Genomic DNA, 14,032 nt, shown 5'->3' with positions numbered 1-14,032 from the left:
TCTATAAGAGCACTTATAATCACAGGAAAGGTTAGTAAATGATTTTTACACCAAATTTGTTAACATGCATATTGCTTACGCCTTGTGGCTATACTATTAAAATTGAATATTTTAATGTTTAAGGATTGAACTTTTCACTTCCATTGTGTTTCACTGATTTTTGCTTCTTTTTTAAGAAAAGGAGGGAAAATTCAAAAGTATAAAAGCTAAAATAAAATAAAATAAAATAAAATAAAAATCTGATGAAAACAAATGAAAATGAGAAATATTACCTTGGCAACTAACTGAAATAAAATAAGTCAAAGTACAAAAACTAAAACTGAGGTAAAAAAGCTAAACGTAACGTAACGTAACGTAACGTAACGTAACGTAACGTAACGTAACGTAACGTAACGTAACGTAACGTAACGTAACGTAACGTAACGTAACGTAACGTAACGTAACGTAACGTAACGTAACATAACATAACATAACATAACATAACATAACATAACATAACATAAATGACAAAAGCATATAACAAAATTACTAAAACTTGACCTAAAATTAAAATAAAAACGGAAATATAAAACATGAACGCTATAATATATTATAATAGTATATAAATAAAATAACACTAAAATAAAATAACACTGACGGTATTCAACATTGTACTGAACCTAGAATATTCCTTTAAATATCTAAACAAGTCCCGGGTCAACATACATGTTTTGCTGGTGAACATCATGTCTTTGCTGGTCCCCCAGCTAGACCTGCACCAAACTAGCACCAACTATATGACTAGTATCCTGATATGTATCATTTCACACCTCTACTCTTCATCTTTTAAATAAAAGTGCAAAAAAAAAAAAAAAAAAATTGGGAGCGTATGCATCCTCAATGCCTTTCTCAACAGAAATGGCATAAAAACAAAAAGTGACACACTGCATGTGCTACAGGAGAGCATAAAGCGCCTTTTATCATCATGCAAATTCAGTGCCCTTGGTTGCACAAGGTTCATCACTTTAAACAAATATTTGGACTGTCCTCTGTACATTGACACCAAGGTGGGGGAAGAGGGGAGAAATGTCATGTTTAAACACTAACCCTGCCTCGCTGCTAACAGGAACACAACGCGCACGCACGAATCCCGCCCGGCCTGGGAACGTGTGGATCGTGTCCTTTGCGGGAGACTTTTGCAGTGCCGTGTAGACTGACCTTTCCTGACTGTAACGTTATCACATGTCATATGTGATCCTGCTGGAAACCATCTGCCGTGGACTCCTCTGGCAGCACGCAGGAGTCCGAGACGTCACCGCTCTCCTCACCTTCACTGGAATTCATCAGATTACCGCAGGAACACCCACCTGGCCCTGTTTGGGACAGGATCCTCACGCAACACGATACACTCAATTAGAGACCAAAGGTCATTCGTGCCAAGTCGTCATGTCCGTGGGTTATTGGTATCATACTCAAAGTAGGGAAGCGAGCAGGGAAGCAATAAGTCATAAAAGATGTTACAGTGATTATACCATGGTTCAGTAGTGCTGTAGACATGACGAGAAACGGAGCAACAACATGATAAAAGACACTATAGGGTGGACGGTGTATGCAGAAATAACACAATATAAAAAAAAAAAAAAAAAAAAAAAAAAAAAATCACAATATACACATTTTTATGGGGGGAAAAAACTACAGGAAAACTACTAAAAAAAATGTCCATGTGACATGTGTTTCCACGGTAATGGTAAAACAATCACAAATTATAAATTATATTATTTCAGATTTTTTGAACACTTATGAAACAATGAAACAACTTTATCAATAACTGAAAATACCATTTTATCTATTAGTTTTACTCTGTATCATTACAAGCCAAATAATAAAAGTCCATCAACAACTAATAAAATTAATTTTCATTTTTTCTTTTGTCCAATCAACCTTAAATAATTGATGTGGTTTAGAGAAAATAACTTTTTTAGTTTCTGTTGATTAAACCAATTGCCTTCGTTGTATTAACTAAACATTAATTTCAATGAACTCAAAATTAAGGCAACCAGGTAACTTACTTTTTAAGTTAAACCAACAATTCTTTTTATACAGTGTAACTATTAATCTTAATTATTATTATCATCATCAATAAGAATTATTATCAAAAAGAATAGACCTTAAAATATACCTCAAAATATTCATGTCATTCATGTCAAAATATTCATGTAATACTTGAATAATACTGAATAGTTTCCATATTATGTGGTATTAATTCTTATAGCTGTCAGGAATCAATAAGCATGTAAAGCAGAAGTGATACGTGCAGTATCATGAAGTGAAATGGGTTCAGTCATTTTCATATAATATCTTGAGCCACTAATAAGAATATAAGTCTTCAACAGCTAGACATTAGATACCTGATAATGATGTGATGTGAAATGGTTCATCATAAAGAATTTAAAGTTTTAGTGTTTCAATTCAGCCAATTCAAATTCTGTACAGTAGCTACCGTCAACAGTCTGAGCTGTCATTCATGTTAACTTTTAACAAACAACCTAGTGATAAAACAGATGCATAGTTTACATTTAAAGTTAAGACTTTAAACGGATAGTTCACCCAAAAATGAAAATTTCTGTCATCACTCACCCTCAAGTTGTTTCAAACCTGTATGAGTTTCTTTCTTCTGTTGAACACAAAAAGATATTTTTAAGAATGTTGGTAATCAAACAGTTAACGATAGCCATTGACTTCTATAGTAAGAAAAAAAAAATTCTATGAAAGTCAATGGCTAATGTCATCAGTTTGGTTACCGACATGTTCAACACAAGAAAAACTCATACAGGTTTGGAACAACTTGAGGGTGAGTAAATGATGACAAAAATTTCATTTTTGGGTGAACTGCCATTGTTAAATACTTCTCACAAAGTTAAAGGAAAGAGGGGAACTACAGGGAATTTATGGGGAAATGTGTCATTGCTTGTTTGGGACTGATATTGAGGTCGTTGCAATTGCCGTGTTTTACAGTCACGCCGCCCTACACTTTCAGAGCAGGCCAACCTGCTTTCCATTACTCACAGTACTCATGATAAGAGCCATAGTGTGTGCACACAACTCAAAATCTCAAATACTGAAACTCACAGTCAGGTCAAAGTCTCCCTGTGTCTGTTAGATGAAGAACAGTTCAATATTTGATTTAAGTGAGCTGTGCAATATAAACGGTCATTATTCAAAAAGGAGTTCCAGAGTCCAGCCGCATGCTCTGTGGCTTTCTCTCAATACGCTGAAGGATCCGTTGACCTTTTATGTTCTACAAAAACAACAATCTGTCATAAAAGGCCACGCCCACTGGGATCTGTGTCCAGGAACGTAAATGATGATGCAGTGATTCTCCCATGACTCCTGGCTTTCACCAGTGTGCCGATACTGATGTCATCTTAATTACCCTGAGCTATGGGGAAAAAAACAACAACCTTGAATTGAGCTGCGTGCTCATCTTGTAAATTCAGCGTCTTTAAGGAAGCTCTTTGGGAAATCAAATTGATCATGAATGATTTAAAGATTCAGTGTTTCAAGTCCATCAAATTGTAAAACTCATACATAGTTTACTTTCAATCTTATAAAACTTTTAAAAGGGGAGGAAATTTGCTCAGCATTTCTAGGATAATCACTCAGATTGTTCGGGACTGATATTGAGGTTGTTACAATTGCCACGTTTTAACATTTGGGATTTTAAAAGGGATAGTTCACCCAAAAATGAAAATTCTGTCATCATTTACTCACCCTCATGTTGTTCCAGACCCATAAGATTTCCATCTTCAAAACACAAATGAAGATCTTTTTAAAGAAATCTGAGAGCATTACGACCCTCCGTAGACCTTTTTCACACTTCCGGGTTTTCGGAACGATCCACGCCGGGTAAACGTTTTTCCGGTTACAGTGATAGATAGCCTCGTTCAGAACCAGCTCAGTAATCAAAGTTGTTTTACAAATTAATGTCATGAAAATGTTTGTATTATTGGTGAGACTACAGAGCTCTCATTAAGAGCTAAATTTAATAAATAATTTGAAGTGATGGCGGTTAAACTGGTTATATTCTTCGTGTCTGTTTGGCGCGGCTGTGCATTATCGCGCTTTATGTGCTGTAAAGACAGTGCCTGCATCTCAACGTGCATACTAGCCTAAATAGTAGTCTATGTGACATTAGTAATATTCAGTACTATTTAGGGTGTGGGATGTAGGCTATAGAGTGTTTTTAGCGACGTGCCGGGGAAGTGATCAGCTGGCAGCTCCCTAATCACGCAAGCCTGATCCTCTGATTCATAAAACAGGACCGCTCGCACCCTGATATTTCTGGATATAAACACTTCAGTCATCTCTCACTCATATTTCCCAGTTGTCATCATCATAAAGTGTGTATTATGCACAGTATTTTGCTGTTGCAACATTAATGCAAAGACTGATAGTTGTGTACAGTGTGGTGTTGGAAATTAATTATGTCTTAGTTTAATCCTGATCGATAAAAATGATTAGTTATAACATATGTGGGATGTAATGCCATATGAGATTAACATGCTATATATTTTTAAAATGTATTAAATGACAATAGGCTATCTCACGACTTTATATCCCCCACTGAAGTAGCTATATATTGGGAGTTAATTTTATTTTTAATGAATAAATTATATAAATAATGTTTGTCGTACATAATACGATCGTGGAATTTGCTGAATGAGTAGCTGCGTAGCCTAAACTGTATGACAGCTGGTAATATAAATCCACCTGCTGGTAAATTTGAGCAATGGCCTTAGTGGCCGTATAAGCTACAAACAAGTAGAAAATTATTTCTTTGTAGATTATACAGGAAAACAGAAAAGGTAAGAAGCGATATTTGAGAAAAGATCATATCAATCTAATAGCCGTAGACACATAGCGGAACTAACTTTACCCTGCGTCACGTGATTTCCGATTCTTGTGAAAAAGGTCTTTTGACAGCCTACGCAACTGACACTTTCAAGCCCCAATATAAATCTCCAACAGTACACGCAATAGCGTCTGCTCTCACGTCATGCGTCGTGGTGCTCTAATGAACAAAGGTTGGAGATTTGGTGGTAAATTATGTTTTTTTATGTTTTTGGTGGTAAATTATGTTTTTTATCTGCAATAATGAATGTGATATTGCGTAGCTTGTCAGCGAACTACGGTTCTGTCTATTAAATGCCGCTCCACTTGAAAGCAGGTGATGGCGATTTAGCAGTAATCAGGGAACCGGCTTTACTGACGAAATGCGCGTGACAATCGTAGCCCTATTTTTACGATGTCTTTACTACTTGTCTGGGGCTTGAAAGTAGCAGTTGCTTAGGCAGTCAATGGAAGGACAGAAGATCAAAAAGATCTTCATTTTGAGTTCCGAAATGAACAAAAGTCTTATGGGTTTGTAACGACATGAGGGTGAGTAAATGATGACAGAATTTTCATGGGGTTGGGTGAACTAACCCTGTAAAGAAATGCATGAGAAGACCAATAAAAGAATCCGTTCATTATCTCAGATTTGCCTCAAATAGGCCTACATTTAAGAAATATAATTAAATAATTATAAAATATAATCAAGTATAAATATATATCAATATCTATGAATAAGCACCCAGAACAGGAGTGACAACTGCATTTAGCTGTTGTTTCTGAACTGTAACTGATACGATATTGTATTTTCTCAGCTTTTGTCCCAGTGGAGGCAATGGGTGTGAAGGTCCTAAGAGACCACAGACCTCCATGACCAGTTCTGGGCATATAATATATGCTTCATTTGCAGCTTTCTCTACTGTTAGACAAGCCGTTTACAAGACACAGTCCCTGCCGTTGACCCACTTCTGTGTGGCTGCGTCTGGCAACAGCCCCTGCACCCCATCCGACTGACTGCAGCACCGCAACCCTCGGCCTCCCTGAACTGTGAGAAAAATAGGTCACCATGGCCCACTTTTCTTTCTTTTTTTTTTCCTCTAAAAGACAGTGTATGAAGACTGCTGCAGAGTTAAATCAGGCAGCTCAGCAAAAGAAGGAGAGAAAACACAAACACAGGAGAGAAAGAGAGTCTACAGTACCTTCATTAACCTCAGTATTCAGAGTGCACATGCTCCTCGCATCAGTGACGTCAAAGGGTCTTATCAGACGGCAGGAACGCACACAGCACATGCCTTAATTAAACATGGCTCACGAGTCAACTGCGGCTGCTTTAAATCACACACATCATGTACACAATTCCTCATTCAGAGCCTTAAAAAAATGACCCATTTCAAAAGTTGCATGGTGGGACCAAGTTCGGTAGCAAGGTCTTTTAGCTAAGGCCAAAAATTAGGTTTAAAAAGTTAAATAAATAATATATAGAAATATGTTTTAACAAGTGTATTTTTTGAGTGAGATGTGGATGTGTTGTGCTGATGTGAAAGTCTTGTGTATGATTACTGTAAGGTGAGAAGAACATATTTTCAAAGAACACAAACACATGCATATGAATAGATATCGATCACGCACACAATGCCAACAACTCAAGCTCTCATATGTCTGTCTCTGACATAAAAAAAATGGTTTTGTCAGTTTCAAACACAAACACCCAGCACACATCTCAGTAATTATGTCACCAAAATGTGCAAAACTGCTAAAATCAAAATGTTTAACACATTAACATTTATCTGCCTTTTCTAAATTTGCCAAAAAAGTAACTTTTAAATATTGGCCTGCATCATATCTCAGTCTATCACTACAAAAAACACTTAAAAATACAAATTTGACCCATACAAATCACTCTGGAAAGCATTCACCCCTCATAAAGTGTAACAAACACATGAGCCTAAAGAAAATCTCACACATTCACATAAACAAATCTGAAGGGTGGCAACAAGGTGCTGAATCAAACTGATCATTGACCTTATTAAACCCGTTTAAGTGTATTTAGGGCAAGCCCTACCTTAATATAACCGGCAAGTGCAGCCCTGGATGGAGAGACAGGTGGCTTAAAGTAAAGATCTGCTCTATTTGAGCCGTCTGGCCTCTGCGACCGAATCAGACATGTAAACGAACTTACACAAGCAGAGCGGCAGCACATGTAAACATCTACCACAGGTCAGCGGCCACAGGTGGACCAGTTTCTACATGGCTCTCATCCAGTCTCATGAAGAACGCACAAACAAACAGCATTAGCTCACTGAAATACTCCAATCTGGCTTCAGCTCAAGGTCACTGGAGCAGAACTGATTTTGTTATAACCGGGTGAAAACTACCAACTCACACCACAGCGGCTTTGTGAAAAAGGCAAACTTTGCTGACCACAGTACACTGGGAGTACATGAACCTTATTCTTTACCAGCTACAGAGGAAAAATGCTGATATAGTTGGGCAGTTCAAGTAATTTCTGAGAATCTTTCAAGCAATTGCAATAAATGTACTAAAAAAAAAAGGAATTTCATTATTTTATACTATTTTATAGTAATACTTACTACTAATTTAATATAACATTTTAGATAAAAATATATGTAGTTAAATATTGCATTTTACTGTAATATTAATGTGTGTGTGTGTGTGTGTGTGTGTGTGTGTGTGTGTGTGTGTGTGTGTGTGTGTGTGTGTCTATCTTTTGTACACTACTAAATTATTCAGTTGAAATAATAAATTGTAAATATAAAAAAATATATAAAATTTGTTGTTTTTTTGTAATATTAATGTGCATTATATTATATATATATATATATATATATATATATATATATATATATATATATATATATATATATATATATATATATATATATATATATATATATATATATATATATACGCTATTAAATTAATTAGTTTAAATAATTCCCCTGGCAATAAATTAATCAATTTATAAGAAAAACAAAATCAGTTTTAAGCCATTTCATCACACATACATTAGCATATACATTAAATATTTCTATTGCCCAGCCATAGCTTATGAAGCATGTGGCAAAAACAACTGAATTATGTTTAATATTTCTTTCCAATAGACCAGAATGAAACTAGGCAAGACTTCCACTATAATTATTCATTTCTGTGTTATGCAAAATCAATCACCGAATCAATATTCATCATGCACAGCGGTGAAGCTGTTAATTCACAATATGAATGAAAAACTCACCCACACCTGTAGTCAAGTGTGACACATAAGCCCTTCACATGGTGTCACATGACCGAATCCTGTTTTAGACAGTTACTTAAAAGCTTTCAGGTCATATCAGTCAGGTCAAGGTCGGAGCGCTGTGTTAATGCCAGGAAAGCAGGCGCTGCCTCTATAAGCCCCAAGCGCGCCGCTAGGACAAAAGGACGTCTGTCCAAGGGCATCTCTCAAACTACTGAAAGAGATTTGCCCAAACTCAACTAATCAACGGCTCACGGCTGATTGGGATGCAGGAGAGTGTGATGTGAACACACAGGAATTGCATCTCACATGGAGAAGGTCTTCGTTCCACACAAAAAATCCAACACTTTTCACTCGTGTCTACTTCCAGTGGCAGGAGTGCATACAAACAGCAGTCCATAATAATATATCCCAGCATGCCTCACTGCACAAAGCATTAGAGTGCTTTGAGAGTAGGGGCATGTGGTGTGAATCTTTCAACGTTTTCACCGCTGGCTGTGCGTGAGGGACGGATAGCTACACCCCACATCTAGTGGCTGCTGAGGTGTCCCTTGTTGCCTGGCAACAGCTCAGCTCATTTTAACCCCTTAAGTAAGTATTAAGTGATTCAGCAGTCTGAGGCCAGTGACGGGTGGGCCGCTACAAAAGTGACAGGACTTTATTACTTTCCGGGGTTTTAGAGTGCAGCTCTGTGCTCAAAAACACACAGCAGCGTAAATCTGCTCCACTAAGCTTGACCCCTGACCTCTCCATGAAATGAGTCTGAGCAGAATCAGTCCTATGACAAAGGCCCCATGACATCCACAGAAGCAGGAAACTATTAGCTCAAAGCTGCGATAAAGACCATGTTTACACCTGGTATTAACATCATTCTCGTGTGATCCCATCATAAGTGGTCACTGCTTATACCCGTGACTACTTACAATTAAATTTACTCGAGGGGAGTAAGCACATGATTTAAAGGGACAGTGCACACAAAAATAAAAAATAGGCCTACCTTGTTCTGCAGAAAAAAAAAAAAAAAAAGGTATTTTAATGTTACAAATGTTGTTGCCCATACAATGAAAGTCAATAAGGCCCAAAGCAAAACTGCACCCAATTAACAAGAATTTTTTTTCCATCTTTTACTGAATTTTTGTTCCATCTCTCAGCTGAAAAAAAAATGCATTATAATATCTGAATGAATAAATAAACAAAATCATTTTCATTTGTGGATAAACCATGTTGATAAAGGACAAAAAACTTGAAAATTATATATATACACTCAAGAGCTGTCAAATCGATTAAATCGCAATTAATTGCATTTAACATAAAACTTTGTGTGAGTATATATATATATATATATATATATAAAATATTATATATTATATTATATTATATTATATTATATTATATTATATTATATTATATTATATTATATTATATTATATATACACACAAACATACATACACACATTATACATTTATTAAACTTTTAAGTTGGATGCGATTAATCGATTTGCGCACACGGTGTACCATAACGTGTTTATGAATATATTTTATAATCACAAAACTAAATTCTGGTTCAGGCCCTCAGTTGAAACCCTCACTTACAAAATAAAGCTTATCAAAACGGTCCAGCCTCAAGAAGCATTCCTCATAACCCACACATCCATCTTTCATTCATAAATTCTGAAAACTCCTCTTTAGTTAATTGCTTGGGCCGGTGCGATCTGAAAGCTTTTAGATGAGAGAAATAATGAAGCTGGGATCATTCCTGTCGCCTGCTCTGTGAATGCCTAACTGATGCGCTGATTGCAGATCATTCTGCGAGTGTTCATCTCTTCGGCATTACTGCAGGGTTTGTGTCCTTCTCAGAGCTTTGAAGGTTTCTGAAAGGACAGGCCACTAATATGGTGTGAAGGACAGCTTGGCATGCAGTGGCCTTGAACTGCAAAATCTGCATGTATTCATCTCTCAGCTCAAAGAGACAAACGACTAAGCCTTACAACTCCAGAATCACTGAAAAGGACTGCTGTTTCACTTAGCACAGCATATAACCTGCTTAAAATAAGACACGGTTAGTAATGTCCCCCAGGAACAGTAAAATCTTCCTGAACTCAATTGCCAGGATTCCTTGACCTCCAGGTCCATCTAGCCTCAGGACATTATGGGCAATACAGTGATACAGCTGGCAGCTAGAGGTCAGCTGTGGAATTATATTAAATTAACTTGTGTGTTGTACAAGTTGTTGAGATCATGTTTCTCATGATCAGCATTTGTCCATTTTAGAGGCCAAATCACATTTACAACTGGCCTACATGCTTTCCATCCACTGCTCTTTGCAGAACATTCATGACTAACTACTAATGGCAGCAAAGCAAAAACTAGTTATAGCCAGAATTAGACAGTATATGCAAATTTGTATCATTTTGTCCATTATTTAGGTGGACCTAAGAATAGTATTAACACCCGGTTTCACAGACAAGGCTTAAGCCTAGTGATAGTCTCAGAATAAAATTAATGTTTGAGCCGTTTTAAATGAAAACAACTTGCAATGACATATCTTAAATGGGACCTATAATGCCCATTTTACAATTTGTAAAATATGTCTCTGGTGTCCCCAGAATGTGTCTGTGAAATTTCAGCTCAAAATACCCCACAGATCATTTATTATAGCTCATCAAATTTGCCCCTATTTGGGTGTGAGCAAAAACACTCAGTTTTTGTGTGTGTCCCTTTAAATGCAAATTAGCTGCTGTTACCGGCCCATATTCCAAAAGAAGGTGGAGCTTTAACAGCTCTCATTTCGGTTGTTCAACAACAACAAAGCTGGAGAATCTCACGCAGCCAAAATGAGGATTGTCAGTAACGGTGTTCAGCCTTACATTGTTCCAACCGGAGTCGGACACTGATGGAGAGACTCAGGAAGAAGTTACAACTTTTAGAATATATCTGGACATTTCTGAATGGTTAGTGGATAAATGTATGTAGTTGCTGTGGAGTTAATTCAACTCATCGACTAGCATGTGCTGTCATGTTTATCTTTTGTGCAAAACCAGCATTGAATTGACCATCGTTTGTGAAGCAGTCCGGCGTACAACGCTCTACTACAACAACTCTTCCTCTTCCATAAAGCAGCCCAACATGACCTCACCCCTTTTGTTGCGTGTTCCCGGGGGCAGGGTTTATGTAAATTTTGGGGTTTGTGATGTCACTAACCTGGGAAGAACCTCGTTGTAGTCCCTACCAGCCTTTTGTTGTAGTCCCTAAAAAGCGATTTCTGTAAAAGAAAATATCTCCCTTTGCATTGAACTTTGAGTATTGTAACTTTGCAGATGTTGTTAATACTCAAGCAGCAACACTAACGAAAGTTTAAAAAGTGAAATCATAAGTTTATAAAATGTTGTAATTGAACTAACCCTGTCTGTGAAACCAGGCCTTAGTGTGTTAACTTCATTTATTGGCCCATAATCTAATTTATTGGCCAAAATGTATATGAATATGTATATGAAATACATACTAACAGGGAAGGGGCGGTGAAGTGTACAATTTAGTATTTAAAACTGCATTGATTAGTTGATTGGTAGGTGTGTTGAGGTCACTGCTATTGTTCTAATGTGTGGTGAAGCTCAATTTATGGGAGTTGCATCTCCCAGCAAACCTCCACCGCAAATTCAGCAAACTATAAATCGTTTACAGTAAATCAATCAGCAAAAAAAAATCAATCCATTTCTATAAATGAAAGCCCTGCCTCTGTCCCAAGGCTGAGGGGAGAAGAATCTGTGCACTGTATTTCATACAATCTCATCGTTTCAACTCCTGGACTTACACCTACAGAGCCTTTCTTTTGGTGTACAAAACCTCTCATATAAACAGCACCAGTGCTTGTTGATCTCCAGGCCACCTATTATCACTGATATACCCTGTATACAACAAGATTCATTACACAAGGAACAAACATGCAACCACTGTGTCCCTGAGCTGTCAACTGACCTGTTAATGAGTGTAAAGCGCCCGTGGCTTCTATGGATTTACGACACGTTACACCAGCAAGTTTATGTTTGCATGAGCAAAACCATGTGCTTCAATATTGCTAAGTATGTGTGCTCTGAAAAATGCCACATTCTGATAATCACTCTTTTGTTAAACCTAAAAAACATGTGATAACCTGAAAGATCTGGCCGACAGACATCTCACTGTTGATGCTGAAGTTTAGGAGGATGGTATTTTAAGGTGACGGTGACCCAGCACTGTTTTAACCACTCTCAGTTCATTTTATTGACATCCCCTCTGAGAAATTAGGTCGCCATGTGTTCGTTTTCAATTCTCTAGCAACGATAACATCACTACAAGTCAGTATCAATCTTAAAGAAGCCGCATAATGCTGTCAGCCTGATTCTCTCCCATCTCTTCAGATGTCTACAAATGTTTGATGTAGAGACATTGATGTACATATCATAATAAAGAGGCACATTTTCTCAAGGAGATGAGAGTGAAATATTTAAATTAACTAACGCTATGAGAAAATGGAAGATACGCTACCAACTTGTTTCTCAATCCACTATACCTATGTGTTACATCTATGCTGTTTGCAGAAAATATGACAAATGTGAGCTCTTCTGTAACTTTGGTCTTTTCTTTTAGCAAAGAAAGTCAACACTGAAGCCGAACTATGATCTCTGACAACCTTTAAACTTCAACCCTTGACCTCTTTAGTCCCATTTATATTGGCTGAAGCCACAGGAAACCTTATGAAACTATAAACAAAACAAAGTCCAAAATCTGTGCCTGTCATCTAAAAAAAACAAAACAAAAAAAAAACCTGACAAGTTTACTAACAGGTGAGATCTTGTCCTGAAGAGATTAACCTAGAGTATTAATGACTTTATGACTATTAATGACAGCTCTTAAGTATAACAAACAGCATTAAATAACCTTCTGTCAGCCAAGACAAAACGTCTAGATAGATAGATAGATAGATAGATAGATGATCACTACAGTAAACCAAATTTAAGACTTCTTACGCTGCCTTACGTAATCTTACATTATAGCTACTATACCATAAATAGATTTGGCTTGGCAAAAGAGAAATATAAATAACATATTGTTAACCCTGTATGTCTAAGAATAATAAAGCAGCAGATAAATGAAGCGGTAACATCGCACTGACTGTAACAGAGAAACAAAATGGAAACTAAATGACAGGAGCGACCATTGCTATTCACACAGCACACGTTCTTGCGTCGTTCGTCTCGTTGTTACGTTTTTAAGACACCGAGTCAAGTTAAAAACTGTTCAACTTTTAAAAAAGGTTGTCTCGAGACCACAATGTCCTGTTTAAAACGCAAGAACGCGTCCCGTGTAAACGGCGTCTCACATTCCGTACGCGTCGGGTTTTCTTTCAGCACCTCCTAGGATCACAATAAACATACAGCAAACATCACAGTCAAATGCAAGCGGAGTCGTTCCAGCTGCTGGGCGGGCATCGAGACGTCTCTACACACATACCTGATTCCGCTATCCGAGCGTGAGCGTTTCCTGCGCGCAGACGTGCGCCGTGAAACGCGCCAAATGGAAGTAGAGTCCAAAAACTCATCGGGCTCCCGCACCGACTGTCGGGTCTGAGTCTGAACTGTATATTCTCGGAATCCCCGAGAACTCCGCAATATTCACACTCCTCCTCCTGCTCTCTCTTGCCCTCCCTGACTGAGTGAGCGCAGCTTAAAGCTACAGGAGGCGCTTTGTGTGTACTTGCGTGCGCGCGCACAGGGAGACCGTGCGTCAACTCACCTCTCACCCTTAATAATCTGGAGTAATCTGAGGAAAGGAGAGCCTTTATGGCTTCTGATAATACCGTATTCTATAAGCAAAATGGATAAACATTTATATTGCGACTTATTTGACATAATAAATCAATACACAAATGGT

General features: G+C 37.4%; 1 protein-coding gene across 3 annotated transcripts in view; it reads right to left on the bottom strand.

The window, feature by feature from the left end:
* The window catches only part of nrip1b (nuclear receptor interacting protein 1b), a 30,138-nt gene extending 16,375 nt beyond the window's left edge, over positions 1 to 13,763 (bottom strand). The window contains exon 1 of one of the 3 annotated variants that reach the window (XM_067397637.1): positions 13,613 to 13,763. The gene's annotated coding sequence lies outside the window, so the exon portion shown is untranslated. Of the gene's footprint in view, positions 1 to 1,197; positions 1,592 to 6,068; positions 7,503 to 13,612 lie in introns of those variants that run through there. The other 2 variants (XM_067397640.1, XM_067397639.1) reach the window with 2 other exon arrangements.
* Between the last annotated feature and the right edge of the window lie 269 nt (positions 13,764 to 14,032).

Source organism: Chanodichthys erythropterus, chromosome 10 (assembly GCF_024489055.1).
Source record: "Chanodichthys erythropterus isolate Z2021 chromosome 10, ASM2448905v1, whole genome shotgun sequence".
In the NCBI taxonomy this organism is placed as follows: domain Eukaryota; kingdom Metazoa; phylum Chordata; class Actinopteri; order Cypriniformes; family Xenocyprididae; genus Chanodichthys; species Chanodichthys erythropterus.
The sequence above is the reverse complement of the archived record's forward strand: the minus strand, read 5'-3'. Positions and strand labels throughout refer to the sequence as shown.